The sequence below is a fragment of the Sarcophilus harrisii genome, chromosome 3 (assembly GCF_902635505.1).
Source record: "Sarcophilus harrisii chromosome 3, mSarHar1.11, whole genome shotgun sequence".
Taxonomy (NCBI): Eukaryota; Metazoa; Chordata; class Mammalia; order Dasyuromorphia; family Dasyuridae; genus Sarcophilus; species Sarcophilus harrisii.
The window spans coordinates 140293405-140308969 of NC_045428.1; the positions used below are offsets into that span (position 1 = coordinate 140293405).

A 15565-nucleotide genomic window follows, 5' to 3' on the forward strand; every position below is an offset into this window, starting at 1 on the left:
AATGTTTTTGTATAAACAAAACCAATGTAGATTAGATTAGAAGGGAAACAATAAACTGGGAATTTTTAAAAATTTTTGAATGTATTCAAAGGTTCTGATAAAGGCGTCCTTTCTAAAATATATAGAAAATTGACTCAAATTTATAAGAATTCAAAGCATTCTCCAGTTGGTATATGGTTAAAAGATATGAACATACAATTTTCAGATGAAGAAATTGAAACCATTTCTAGTCATATGAAAAAGTTGTGCAAGTCATTATTGATCAGAAAAATGCAAATTAAGACAACTCTGAGGTACCACTACATACTTCTCTGATTGGCTAAGATGACAGAAAAAAATAATGCTGAATGTTGTAGAGGAAATGGGAAAACTGGTACACTAATATATTGTTAGTGGAGTTGTGAACTGATTCAGCCATTCTGGAGAGCAATTTAGAACTATGTCCAAAGGGCTATCAAATCGCATACTCTTTGATCCAACAATGTCTTTAATAAGCCTATATTCTAAAGAGATCATAAAAGGGAAAGGGAACCACATGTGCAAGAATGTTTGTGGTGGGGTAGCTAGGTAGTGCAGTGGAGAACCTGACTTCAAATCTGGTCTCAGACACAACAAACAAACTGGAAACTGAGTGAATGTCCATCAGTTAGAGAATGCCTGAATAAGTTATGGTATGCTAATGTTATGAAATATTATTTTTCTATAAGAAATAATGAGAAGAATGGTTTCAGAGAAGTCTGGAGAGATTTACAGCAACTGATGCTACTTAAAGCGAGCAGAACCAGGAGATCTTTGTACATGGCAACAGCAAGACTATATGATGATCAATTTTTGTTGTTGTTGCTTGCTTGCATTTTGTTTTCTATTTTTTTTCTTTTTGATGTGATTTTTCTTGTGCAGCATGACAATTATGGAAATATGTATAGAAAAATTATACCTGTTTAACAAATATTGTATTATTTACTGTGGGTGGGGGGATGAGAGGGAAAAATTTGTGACACAGTGTTTTGCAAGGATGAATGTTGAAAATTATCAATGCATATGTTTTGAAAATAAAAAGCTTTAATTTGAAAAATTATCCAGATTATAACCTGTTGCTCCTTCTGTTCCATTTCTTCTCCCTTTTCATGACTCATGAGATAGTAATGAGTTGCTGGATCCCTGTAAGGACAAATTGGCAAAAGGACTAAGAGAGAAAGAGGGAGCCCACCAAGTTTTGAAGCAAAAACTGTGAAAGGAAATATGAAAAAGCAGGAAATTTTAGGTCAGATAGGAGGAAGTTATGTAGGAAGTTGTAAGATTTCAAGAAGGAAAAGAATGAGGGAAATAATATTACTATAATAAAAATACCACTATGCCGCCATAGCTCTATCCCCATCATAAACCTGTAATAATATGGTTGATTTCTGAGTCAAGATCATTACCAAGAGCTAGAATTAGAAATATATCATTGAAGCTTAAGTTACAATCAGAGCAGAGATACAAGTGATGAAGACAATATTGCTTAGAGAAAGAGTAAGTGTTATACCAAGGTTTATACTTTCAGTCATCAAGTTGCTTTTGTAATCTGAGCATTGAAATGTGAATTTTGTTGAACTATTGGGTTTAGGTGGTTGTAGACAAAAAGAAACTTACTTCTGATCATCCAAATAATATTTCTTGATGTTCTGGTTTTCTGCTTCACTTCAGACAAAAGAAAGCTTTTGAATCTGAGATGAGCTACAAATTTCAAGAACACCATTTATCGTGTCTGTGTATATGTGTATTTTTAACTCATAATTTTGTTTAGGTTTTAATCTTCATAACTAAAGAATTGATGATTTAGAAGAAATATGAATAGGAAGGAGATACCCATTATACATATCTAATGTATTTGATTTTGCTTATTTTTCTATGATTATTATAGAAATATATTATATTTATATATAATAGAAATATATATTGCACATTTATTCCTTGCTTTGTGTTATATATGTGTAATATGGAAATGTTGACTTTGTATATGTGTATAATGTATATATAACTATGAATGTGTCAATGCATGTGTATCTGTACATATAAATATAATGAATATCTATTACATTATTATAGAAATAGAATTTTATGTTAAGAAAAAGAAAAAAAAAGGCAAACATATAAGGTCAGATCTGTGATTATGCCCTTGCAGACAATATTGACTGACTTATTTGTCATACAGATTAGATATAAAGAGGAAAGGAACTTCACCAGATAATTGGGAAAAATGTGGTCTGTCAACTGTGACCTGCAACCAATTAATTCTCTCTAGTTACTATAAAATACACTTATTTAAGGAAACTTTAAGATCATGAAAACATATATGGCCATAGAAAAATTTGAAAAAAAAAACATTATTTATTTATTTTTTTATTTATTTAATAGCCTTTTATTTACAGGTTATATGCATGGGTAACTTTACAGCGTTAACAATTGCCAAACCTCTTGTTCCAATTTTTCACCTCTTACCCCCCCACCCCCTCTGCTAGATGACAGGATGACCAGTAGATGTTAAATACATTAAAATATAAATTAGATACACAATAACCAAATGAACAACAATGACCAAAACATTATTTTGCTGTATAAAAAGAATCAGACTCTGAAATATTGTACAATTAGCTTGTGAAGGAAATCAAAAATGCAGGTGGGCATAAATATAGGGATTGGGAATTCAATGTAATGGTTTTTAGTCATCTCCCCGAGTTCTTTCTCTGGGTGTAGCTGCTTCAGTTCATTACTGCTCCATTGGAAATGATTTGGTTGATCTCGTTGCTGAGGATGGCCGGGTCCATCAGAACTGGTCATCATATAGTATTGTTGTTGAAGTATATAATGATCTCCTGGTCCTACTCATTTCACTGAGCATCAGTTCGTGTAAGTCTCTCCAGGCCTTTCTGAAATCATCCTATTGGTCATTTCTTACAGAACAGTAATATTCCATAATATTCATATACCACAATTTATTCAGCCATTCTCCAACTGATGGACATCCATTCAGTTTCCAGTTTCTAGCCACTACAAAAAGGGCTGCCACAAACATTCGTGCACATACAGATCCCTTTCCCTTCTTTATAATCTCTTTGGGATATAAGCCCAGTAGTAACACTGCTGGATCAAAGGGTATGCACAGTTTGATAACTTTTTGAGCATAATTCCAAACTACTCTCCAAAATGGTTGGATTCGTTCACAACTCCACCAACAATGCATCAATGTCCCAGTTTTCCCACATCCCCTCCAACAATCATCATTATTTTTTCCTGTCATCTTAGCCAATCTGACAGGTGTGTAGTGGTATCTTAGAGTTGTCTTAATTTGCATTTCTCTGATTAATAATGACTTGGAGCATCTTTTCATATGACTAGAAATAGTTTCAATTTCTTTATCTGAGAATTGTCTGTTCATATCCTTTGACCATTTTTCAATTGGAGAATGGCTTGATTTAAAAAAAACATTATTTAAAATGCAAAATTATGTTCAGATAGATGAAATAAACCCATTATAGTATATGCTGATTTGGAAGATAAATGTGTGGATTTGCGTGATTCCAACTATTTAGATTGTTAGGATCAATAAAAACATATAGCAAAATTTCAACTTAATATGTTTTTTAAATGCATAATAATTATAAAATCAGAAAAGGAGATGTACATTTTTAAAAAATGAAAGTAATAAGGTTTCATAACTGGCTCCTATTAATTTTTTTAAGAGTTGATCCATTACAAACTTCACATGAATTTTTATTATGGCAGACATGTTGATTTTCAATGGCAGCAGCAATGAAGGACTATCTCAGTGCTAACATTTTACTAGAAGGAATCACATCATTTTTAAAAATATTTTTATTCTTTTTTATTTCTTTCATTTTTAAAAAAATTATTTTATATGAAAAAAGTAAGAGAAAAAGAAAAACAGAAAAGGAATACAAAACAAAATGAAGCAAAACAAAAGAGAATATTGTCATGGGCCCAGAAGAACATGAGAGAGGATTCAAAATATATAATTACAAACTACCAGATCAAGAAAGTATGTATATTAGTAGAGGAAATTACATTCACAAATGTCCATTTTTTTCTTTACTTTCTTGTAAATTGTTCTTTGGCTATTTGTACCTTATATATTTTATTCTTTTTTTCTCTTTTTTATTCCCCCACCTCCAAGCAAGTTGCAGTTAAGAAAAGACATATTCATGTATACATGTATAGATATACACATACACTCACACACATAAATATACACATATACACCCATCTTTCCTATCCCTGCTGACTCTTTAATTAAATTCTGCTCTATAAATTGCCTTGCTATTACTTATAACATGATTACCACTTAACTCAGTCAATCTTTCTTTTGAGCTGCCCTATTGTTGATGTGAATCTTAAGCATATAAACATGTAAAAAAATAATTTATCGATGTTTAAATAGTTTTACCCTTCTGAGTTCCTTTAAATTGATGTTTGATATTGACTTTTATATGTTAAATTGCCTGTTTAATTTGAGTTTGGTTGATAGAAACTTCTGAAAATCTAAAAATTAATTGAAAGTCCATCTTTTCTCCTTCAAAATTATAAATAATTTTGCTGGATATGATGTTTTTGGCCACAGGCCTAGTTCTTTTGATTGTCAGTAGATATAATTCCAGGACTTATCATCTTTTATTGTAGCTGCTGATAAGGCTTACACAATTGTAATTGTAGCTCTAGCATATTTGAATTATGTTTTTCTTGTTTCTTGCAAAATTTTCTTTTTGATCTGGGGGTTTCTGAATTTGGCAATAATGTCCCTGTGTGTTTTCCACAAAGGATCTCTTTGAAGTGGTGATTGGTGGATTTTTTCTATTTCTACTTTCCCCTCATGTTCTATCACTCCAGGATAATTTTCTAGGATTATTTCCTGCATTATTCTGTCAAGGCTCTCTTTTTGGTCAGAATTTTCTGGCAATCCAATTATTCTTACATTTTCTCTTCTTAATCTCTTCTCATTTTTCTTATAAAATGTTTCATATTCTGTACAAATTCTGCTGCTATTACTACTTCCATTTGAGCAAGTTATTTAATCAAACTGGATTTCAATTCTCTGATATGTAATTGAGGGAGTTGGACTCTTATCTCTACAATTACTTTTTTACCTTAGTTCTTTCATCCTATATATCCAACAAAGCAAGGGAAAAGTATTTTTAAGACTTATTCCTTTAAAGTTCAATAATAATGTATACATATATTATATTTAACATATACTTTAACATATTTAATATGCATTGGTCTACCTGCCATCTAGGGGTAGGGGGTAGGGGGAAAGAGGGGAAGTTGGAACAGAAGGTTTTGCAAGGGTCAATGCTGAAAAATTACCCATGCATATGTCTTGTAAATAAAAAGCTAAAATTAAATCAATCAATCAATCAAGAAAGAAAGAAAGAAAAGAAAAAAGCAATCAAACAAAAAAAAAGTTCAATATTAAGATGTTACCACAATAATTAGGTCACCCTATACCCTTATCATTCACAACAATATGTAAAGCTCTGAGAAATGCCAGCCAATTATAAGGACTGTCATTAAGTTTGTGGTCACTGAAGGCTAATCTAGGTCAGTACACAAAGGCCTAATATTGCTTATTTTTTTTAAAAGTAAAGACTAGGTAGGATATTTGAGTTGCTGGACAAAATTATAGTTTTATTGGATTTTCACATTCTATTGCCAGATGATAAACTTACTATCAGTGTAAAGTATAATCAAAAGTAGGACTCAAAGGAAGTAACATGACACATGAAGGAGGAGAAGAAGAGAATGCTTACTCTGAAATCTCAGTCTTTGATGTTTATTATCTATATTTGGACAAGTCATTTAACACCACAATTCCTCAGTTTTCTCAGCTGTAAAATGAAAAGTGTGGCCTAGTTGGAGTAGTACTTGGAGGTTTTCTAAATCTGCATCTATAATACTCAGGAAATTCACATTGATACAGTCATAGATCTTTTTAAGCATTAAAATATTGATGTATGATGCAAAAGATAACATGATCTAATCTCAGTTCAATTTAAAGAATTGCTATCTTTTTTATTTCCTGTTCTGCTGTTTCATCTTTGTTTATTGGTTGTCAGGTCAGTATTATTCAGTGTTCTTCTACACTACCAAACACTTAACTTATGAGACCTTGGTTTAAAAAATAATGTATTTAGAATATATTTATATATTTTTTTTACTGAATATGGACTGTGGTGTTCTCTTCTTTTGTATAATATGATGGTTCTCTGGGAGCAGGTTTCTTGGGGAGGTTTTCTGGAGGCAGCCTTAGTTTCAGTTTAGAGTAATAATCACCTCAAATGCAGCCAGTGATTTAAATACAGTCTTTTATTGTCTGTTCCAAAATAGCCCAGTTAGTTTTTTTAGCCTATCTCTCTGCTTGGTTCCAAGAGCTCTTGCAGCTTGTCCTTTGTTGCCTCCAGCTCCCTCTGAATCTTGGTTGTACTCCTTCGAATCCTTCGTTCTGCCCGACTGCAATCTCTAGCTTGTCAATCTCCTGAACTGAACTCACTTCACTAACTCAGCTCTTTTTATGCTCTTTTAGAGATGTAAACTCAAAGGTTGACTCCTGCTCCAAGAGTGGGATTATGGGAGGTGTGAATTCACTAAATTACAAAGTTAATTTTGTGAATCTCCCATACTTGTGAACTCCAACGTGTGAACTCTAATGTGTAAACTCTCTTAAAGGTGTGAGCTCTAATGTGTGACCACTAATGTGTAAACTCTTAAAGGTGCAAGCATTGTTTCTATCAATTCCATTGAATTAACACTAGGATTCTAACAATGGACTACCTGAGTTGTTCTCTATTTCAAAATCAAGGAGTCAACTTTAGTATCCTCCAAAATATTTGTGTGCCTATTTAAGAATTACCAATTCTTCCAATATGTAATATAAGATGGGAATGGTAGAATATATTAGAAAAAAAGCCCTGAAGATCAGAGTTCTAGTGTCAGCACCAACTTCCCTTTGATTCCAAAAAATGTATCCTATTACTTAGTAAGGTAGATTATTCTATCATATTAATGGATATATGAATGCATGACATTGCTTTTCAGTTTTTAACAGACCAAGTATTTATTGAGAACCTATTAGGTTCATGGATTTTATTTATTTTTTTATTTTATTTATTGTTGTGATTTTTTAGAGACCACAAACTCAATGACAATCTTTATAACTGATTGATACTTCTCAGACCTTTACATTCTATTGTAGATTATAAAAGGATTACCAGAGTTAATGCATTAATATGGAATTTTAAAAGAATAAGTCTAAAAATATTTTTCCATTGCTTTTTTTTTTTTTTTTTTGTATATACAGGATCAAAGAGTTAAGGTAAAAAGAGATTGTAAGGATAATAGTCCAACTCACTCAATTACATGTTAGAGAATTGAAACCTACATTGATTACTTACTCAAAAGGAAGTAGTGACAGCAGTAGAATTTGTTTATAGGCAATTTATCTTAAATCCTTCACTCTTTCCATTATATCATATTGCCTGGGACATTGGAAGTGCTACCCTCAAAATTTTCATCATTGCAATCCACACCCTGTGTGACTCATCTACAATTTCCCATAAGAATTCCATAGGAATATTGAGATGGGATGAGATTCCTTTAATTAGGACATTCTGTGTATGCAAATGGATTAAATATATTATCTATTGATTATCTCTTGGATTATTTTAATGGATGACAGTATATTTTCCTTTCTACTCAAAAATCTTGATGACAGGAATCTTTCTTTAACCAAATAAGAATTATTGTTACATAATAAACAGAATATCAAACTTAAGAAATCTATCACCATTTACAAATCAAATATAGCCTTCAAATTTATCCAAGTATTCACACAAGAATTACTTTAACCTTTGGAAAAACAAAAAAATTTCTCTTTTTATGATTAAGCATGTCAAAGTATCTATTGTAAAAAGGACTTAGTGAATTCAAGCTTATTCTTGTATTTGGATTATCTTATTTATACTCTTTTCCCTTTTAGGTATTTACTTATGGGTAAATATTATTATTGTTGTAATTTTATATCTGTCATTCTATATTTCATTCATTTCAACAAACATAGATTAGGAATCTTATAAGTAAAGTACGATGGTAGATTCCTGGCATACAAAATTATTTATTTTTTTATTTATTTTAACATATGAAGCATTATGAATTATGTTTGGAGAGAAAAATCAGAGCAAAAGAGTACAACCATGGGAGAGATTTTAAAAAAAGAAAGAAAAAAGAGAGAGAACATATCACGTGTTGACTTATATTCAGTCTCCTTAGGTTTTTTATGGCTGCAGGTGGCATTTTCTATCCAAAATCTATTAGTATTGCTTTGAATCATTGAACCATTGAGAAAAACCAAGTCTTGCTGTTATTGTATACAGTGTATTCCTGGTTCTGCTTGTTTCACTCAGCATCAGTTCATGTAAATATTTTCTTTCTAAAATCAGCTTGTTCATCATTTTTACAGAACAAAAGCATTCCATTAACTTATTCAGCCATTAACCACAACTTATTCAGCCATTTCCCAATTGATGGGCAACTAATCCCTTTCCAATTCTTTGCTCAAAAAAAAAAAAAAAAAAAAAAAAAAAAGAGCTGCTACAAACATATTTGAACATATGTGTCCTTTTCTCATCTTCATGATTTCCTTGAGATTCAGAAACAGAATGGCACTGCTGAATCAAATGATATGCACGGTTTGATAGCCATTTGAGCATAGTTTCAAATTGTTCTCCACAATGGTTGGATCTTTTCATAACTCAACCAACAATGCATTAGTGTTCCAGTTTTCCACATCCCCTCCAATACCTGACATTATCTTTTTCTGTCATCTTGTCAATCTGAGAGATATGAGGTGATACCTCAGAATTGTTTTAATCTGCATTTCTCTAATCAATAGTGATTTAGAACATTTTTTTCATATTACTATAAAAGGCTTTAATTTCATTATCTGATAATTGTTCATGTCCTTTGCCCTTTTACCAATTGGTAAATGACTTATATTCTAATACATTTGACACAGTTCTTTATATATTTCATAAATATATTTCAGAATTTATATATTTATCAGAAATACTGTCTGTAAAGATTTTCCCCAGCATTGTACTTCCCTTTTAATCTTGTTTCTGTTGGTTTTATTTTAAGTTTGCTATTGCTAAGCCACCATCTTTTGTATTTTTTTTAATTAATTCCTTTGATATTTTTGACCTTTTGTTCTTCCAGATGAATTTTGTTATTGTTTTTTCTAGTTCTATAAAAAATAATGTTTTGGCAGTTTGATCAGCATGGTATTGAACAAGTAGACCAATTTAGTCAGAATTGTCATTTTTATTCTATTAGCTTGGCCTAGCTGTGAGCAAATGATATTTTTTCTATTGTTTAGATTTCACTTTATTTGTGTGAGAAGTGTTTTGAAACTGTGTTCATATAGTTCTTCTATTTGTTTTGGCAAGTAGGTCCCGAAATATTTTATTTTGTTTACAATAATTTTAAATGCTACTGCTCTTTCTATGAATTATCTTACTGATAGGCTTTGTCAGAAATATATAGAAATTCTGATGATTTGTATGAGTTTATTTCATATCCTGTAACTTTGCTAACTGTGAATTGTTTGCAATAGGTTTTTGGATGATTTTATAGAATTCTTTGTGTATCATCATATCATCTGCAAAGAGTGATAGTTTTATTTCTTCATTGCCTAGTCTAATTACTTTAAATTCTTTTTTTCTTTTCTTATTGATAAAACCAAAATTCCTAGTACAATCTTAAATAATTGTGGTGATAATGGGTATTGTTGTTTCACCCCTGATTTTATTGGGAATGTATCCAGCTTCTCTCCATTACAAATAAGGCTTGCTGTAGGTTTTAGATAAATATTTCTTATTAAAGCTCTTTATCCCTATGCTCTCTAGTGTTTTTAAAAGGAATGTGTGCTGTATTTTATCAAAAAGTTTTTCCTGGATCTATTGAGATTATGTAATTTATGTTGGTTTTATTTTTGAGACGATCAATTATAGTAATAGTTTTTCTGACACAGAACCAGCCCTAAATTCCTGGTATAAACCCCACTTGGTCATAGTGTATTATCCTGATGATAAGTTGCTGTCATCTCTTTGCTAATATTTAATTTAAAAATTTTGCATCAACATTCCTTAGAGAAATTGGTCTGTAATTTTCTTTCTCTGGTTTGTCTCTTCCTTTTTTAGGTAACATTATCATATTTGTATCATAGAAGGAATTTGGCATGATTCCTTCTTTACCTAGTTTTCCAAACAGTTTACATAATATTTGAATTACTTGTTCTTTAAATGTTTGATAGAATTAACTTGTGAGTACATTTGGCCTTGGGAAATTTTTTTCCTAGGGAATTCGTTAATGGCTTGTTCAATTTCTTTTTCTAAAATGGGAATATTTGAATAATTTATTTCCTCTTCTGTTAACCTAGGTAATTTATATTTTTGTAAATATTCATCAATTTCTTTTAGATTGTCTTGCTGCCATACAGTTAGGCAAAATAGCTTCTAAATCTTGCTTTTATTTCTTTTTCACTGGTGGTAAGTTCACCCTTTTCATTTTTAAAGCTGGTGATTTGGTTTTTTCTTTCCTTTTTCTGATCAAATTATCCTATTTTGTTGTTTTTTCATAAAATCAACTCTTTCTCTTATTTATTAGTTCAATAGTTTTCTTAGTTTCACTTTTATTAACCTTTCCTTTAGGTTTCAGAATTTCTAGTTTGGTATTTAATTTGTTTTTAATTTTTTTTCTTTTTCTAGCTTTTTTATTTTCCTGCTTAATTCATGGATTTCCTATTTATATATTTTATTCATGTAGCTGTTTAAAGATATGAAATTTCTCCAAAAACTGCTTTGTCTGCATCCCAAAACTTTTGGTATATTGTCTCATACCATTTCTCTGCTGAAAAAAAAAAGTGTATTCATTTCTGTTTCTGTTCCGTTTTCTCCAGAGATCTATGTTATCTAAGTTTTCTAAGATCTTTTTAATTTCCATTGTTTCTTTATTATTTAATTTGTGTTTAGATGTGTCTCATTCTGAGAGGGGAAGGTTGAGGTCCCCTACTAAAAGAGTTTTGCTGTCTATTTCTTGCTGTAACTCACTTAAAATTTTCTCTAGCAATCTGGCTGCTGCTTTACAAATTCATGCATATACATTCAATATCATCACTACTTCATTATATACAGTACCCTTTATCAAGATGTACTTTTTTCCTTATCCCTTTTAATAAGATCTATTTTTACTTTTGCTTTATCTGAGATCAGAATTGCTAGCTCTGCTTTTTTTTTAACTGCAGCTGAAATATAATAAATTCTGTTTCAGCCTTTTACCTTTATGCTGTATGTGTCTGTATTAAATGTGTTTCTCATAAACAACATATTGTAGGAGTCTGTTTTTTAATCCACTCTGCTATTTGCTTCCATTTTTGGAGAGATTATCCCATTCACATTCACTGTTATGATTACCAGTTCTGTTTTTCCTCCATCCTATTTTCTCCCCTGTATATTCTTTCCACCCTGTCCTCAATCCTGTTTTGTTTTGTTTTTTTTACCCTCCACCTATTATTTTATCTCCTATCACCTCTTCCCCTTCTTGTGTTTGTTTTTTTACCCACCTTACCTACTTCTGTATCTAGCATCCCTCGCTCTACTCTTAATAATATTTTTTTCTTTCTTATTTCCTTTTTTTTTTTCTTTTGGCTGAGGCAATTGGGGTTAAGTGACTTGCCCAGAATCACATAGCTAGGAAGTGTTAAGTGTCTGAGACCAGATTTCAACTCAGTCCTCCTGAATTCAGGATTGGTGCTTTTTCCACTGTGCCACTTAGCTGCCCCCTTAGTAGTATTTTTTAACCCATTCTACCTATTACTTTCTATTCTATCACTCGGATTTCCCCCTTCTCTTACCTTTTTTTTTTCCTAATGTTTCCACCCTCCCTTCTATCTTTTACCCTCCCTTTTCTTTCCTCTTTCTCCTTCTGTTATTTTATAGGGTTATATAAATTTCTGTACCCAACTGAATGATTAAGTTATTCCCTCTTAGAACCAAAACTGATGAAATCAAGCTTCAGACAACACTCGACCCCCTACTTTCTTTCCATTGCAATAGGTCTTTTGCATCTTTTCATGTGAACTAATTTTTCCATTACACATCCCCTTTCTTCTTTTTTCAGTACAGACCTTTTCCCACACCTTAATGTCTTTTTCTTTGATATCATAACATCAGAGTCCATTCACAACCACACACTCAGTCCATGTGATGCCCCCCCCACCCCCGTCTTCCCAGTGACAGATAGTGTTCTTAAGAGTTTCAGATATCTTTTTTTTCATCTAGGTATATAAATAGTTTAACCTTTTATATATTTTTATATATATAAAAGGTTAAACTGTTTATCAGGAAATATACATACATACATATACATATATATGTGTATATGTATGTATGTATGTATATTTCCTGATTTCCTTTCTATGCTTCTCTTGCATCCTGTGATTGTAGATTAGATTGTCAATATAAGTGATTGAAAGTCTCTTACTTCATTGAAGCTCCCTGGTCTTCCCTAAAAGATAATGCCAAATCTTTCTAGATAGTTAATTCTTGGTTATTACCCTAGGTACTTTGCCTTCTAGAGTATGGTACTCTAGGACCTTCAGTCCTTTATTGTAGAAGCTCCCAGATCCTGGGTAATTATGATTGTTGCTCTTTGATATTTGAATTGTTTCTGTCTGGCAGCTTGTAGTATTTTTTCCTTGAAGTTGTAGTTTTGGAGTTTTTCAACAATGTTCATTGGGGTTTTCCATGTGGGATCTCTGTGATCTATGGATTCTTTCAATAAGTATTTCCCTCTCTGTTTCTAGAATATTAGGACAATTTTCCTTCACAAGCTCTTGTGAAATGTTATTTAGGCTCTTTTTTTGTTTTTTTTTTTGATCATGGTCTTAAGGTAGACCAATTAAATTTAAATTGTCTTTTGTGGACCTATTTTCCAGGTTGCCTATGTTTCCAATGAAATATTTTATATTTTCTTCATTTTTTTTCTTTTTTAATTTGTTTGACTGATTTTTGTCTTACAAAATCATTAGTTTCCATTTGCCCTATTGTAGTTCTTAATGTGTGATTTTCTTTAGTTAGCTTTAGTATATATTTTTTCCATTTGGTTAATTCTAGTGTTTAAGTTCATGTTTTCTTCAGACAATTTTATTCTTACCTTTTCAAATCTGTTGACTCTCCCATGAATACCTGTCATTTCCTTTCTCATTTTTTTCTTCTACCTCTCTTATTTGTCTTTTAATGTTTTTATGAGCAATTCCAAGAAGGCCTTTGGTCTTGAGACCAATTTATATTACTCTTTGAGATTTCTTCTGTGGATACATTGTCATCATCTGAGTGTGTGGTTTGGTCTACCCTGTTACCATTAGCTTTCTATGGTCAATGTGGTCAATGTTCTTTTCTGGTTCTTGCTCATTTTCTTTCGTTTCCTTTTAGTATTACCTCTTTTTTTTTTTTTTTTACTTTTAAGGTGGAGTTCTGCTTCTAGGATAAATGGGGCACTGTCCCAAGCTTCCTGTGCAACTATGAGCTTTAGTTTTGAGCACAGGGCCTCTTGTGTTTGCAGGGACTCTCTTTGCTCTTTTCAAGAAACAACCTGGTTTCCCAGAGTTTATGAAATGTGCCCCACTAATTTACTCTTCTACTAAGTCAGGAACAAGGATCTTAGTTGCTAATTTGCTCATTAAGACTTTCTCACTGGCTTTCTCATCTGCACTGAATACCCTTTTCATTACAGTAACACTGATCTTTTTTTGAATTTTTCCATTCTGTCTTGAACTGGAAAGTGGTCCATCAGACTGTTCAGAGGCTTGGTTTCATGTTGTTTTCCAAGGAAACTGGGAGAGTTTGAGCAGCTTCCTGACTTTACTCTGCCATCTTCCTAGTATACAAATTTACACAAAATTATTGCTGCAGTTAATGTGTATTGTTTTCTTAGCTCTACTTACTTCACTTTGCTTTTCTTTATATAGGTCATCAATGCTTTTCTGTATTATCACAGCCATTTCCTACTACATTCATATATCACACTTTATTTAGTCATCCCCAAATTGATGGATATCTGTTTTGTTTCTAATTCTTATCTGTCAAAAATATTATTATAAATATTTTGGAATACATGGGGATTTATTTTTATTGTTTTTTTTATTGGTGATGGCTTCTTTGAGGTATGAGTCCAATACTACAATCTGTTTCAAAAGGCATGAGCATTTAAGTCACTTTATTTGCATAATTACAAATTGCTTTCCAAAATGGATCTACTTTTTCACATGTCCTTGCATAATATATCAGTGTACTTATCCTTCCACAACTTCCTGCATTGAGTCATTTCTGTATTCATTTTTGTCAGTTTGCAGGGCATGTACTAAAACCTCATGATTGTTTGGATTTCCAGAGTCTGGATAATTATTAATAGAAAGATTAGAAAACGATGAAGGTATTTTTACTGGAGATGAGGTGTGTGAAGTGAGGACTTTTTAATGTATTTAATTTTAGGTGACTATTTTGGCTTGAAATGTTAATATAAAAATTAAATGAAATATAATGTTACACATAGACATACACATACATACACACAAATTCATATAGTATATGTATGTTATAGTAGAGTTATATAGAAGAAAGATGATACTTTTCTAGTGAGTTTGGGCATATGAACATACGTTTTATGTTGGCAAGTTTTCAACATAATTAGCTGTTCAACTCTCTATTCAAATAGTTAATGGATTTCTATGTACAATTAGGTATGATTTATGTAAAGGCCCTCTATACATAATTCTTTTCTATTAATTTGAAAAAATCTGTTGACTAATTTCATTTTGAAGTAATTTCAAAATCATTGCTATTATGCAGTATATATTAACAAGTAGGAACTGATTTTTTCAAATGAATAAATTTTGGTATTTTTGATTGAGAATAATTATTTCTCAGGTATTATTTTTGGCAAGTTATCCTAACTTATTTTTATATACCTGAAGAATTTAAAGTGGACTAGATTTTAAAGCTGGGCTTTCATTATATGATAATTAAAATGTCTTTCATCATCATAGCATTGAAGTTCTATTGGTCATTGATTATTTTTTCTTAATTAAGATACAGTTGAAATGCAAGAAATCAAACACAGAGATACCTTCAATTCTTCCTGAAGCATTTCAAGTGAAAAAAAAAAGTTACATGGCAAACCTGTTAAAATTACATTTTCTTTTTAAAATTGTGCTACAAATATTAGTTATTTACTAGTTATTAGAAATTACTAAATTTCATATTGTAGCTTTAAGATGTATTTTTAAATAGTTACATTAAAAAAACAAAAAGAAGAAGTCCAAGCTGTTTGAATTGTTCAATAAGGCTTACATGGAATAGTCTTCAAAGGTCCTCACTTCATATTCAATTAAATATTTCTATGTTAGAAAAATATTTTAAGAATTATATATTTCACTATATTACTGTATGGCAGTGGA

At 31.2% G+C, this 15565-nt stretch overlaps 1 protein-coding gene across 1 annotated transcript in view; it reads left to right on the plus strand.

The window, feature by feature from the left end:
- Positions 1–15565, plus strand: part of GPC5 (glypican 5) — a 2065974-nt gene that overhangs the window by 1513003 nt on the left and 537406 nt on the right. The window lies entirely within an intron of this gene.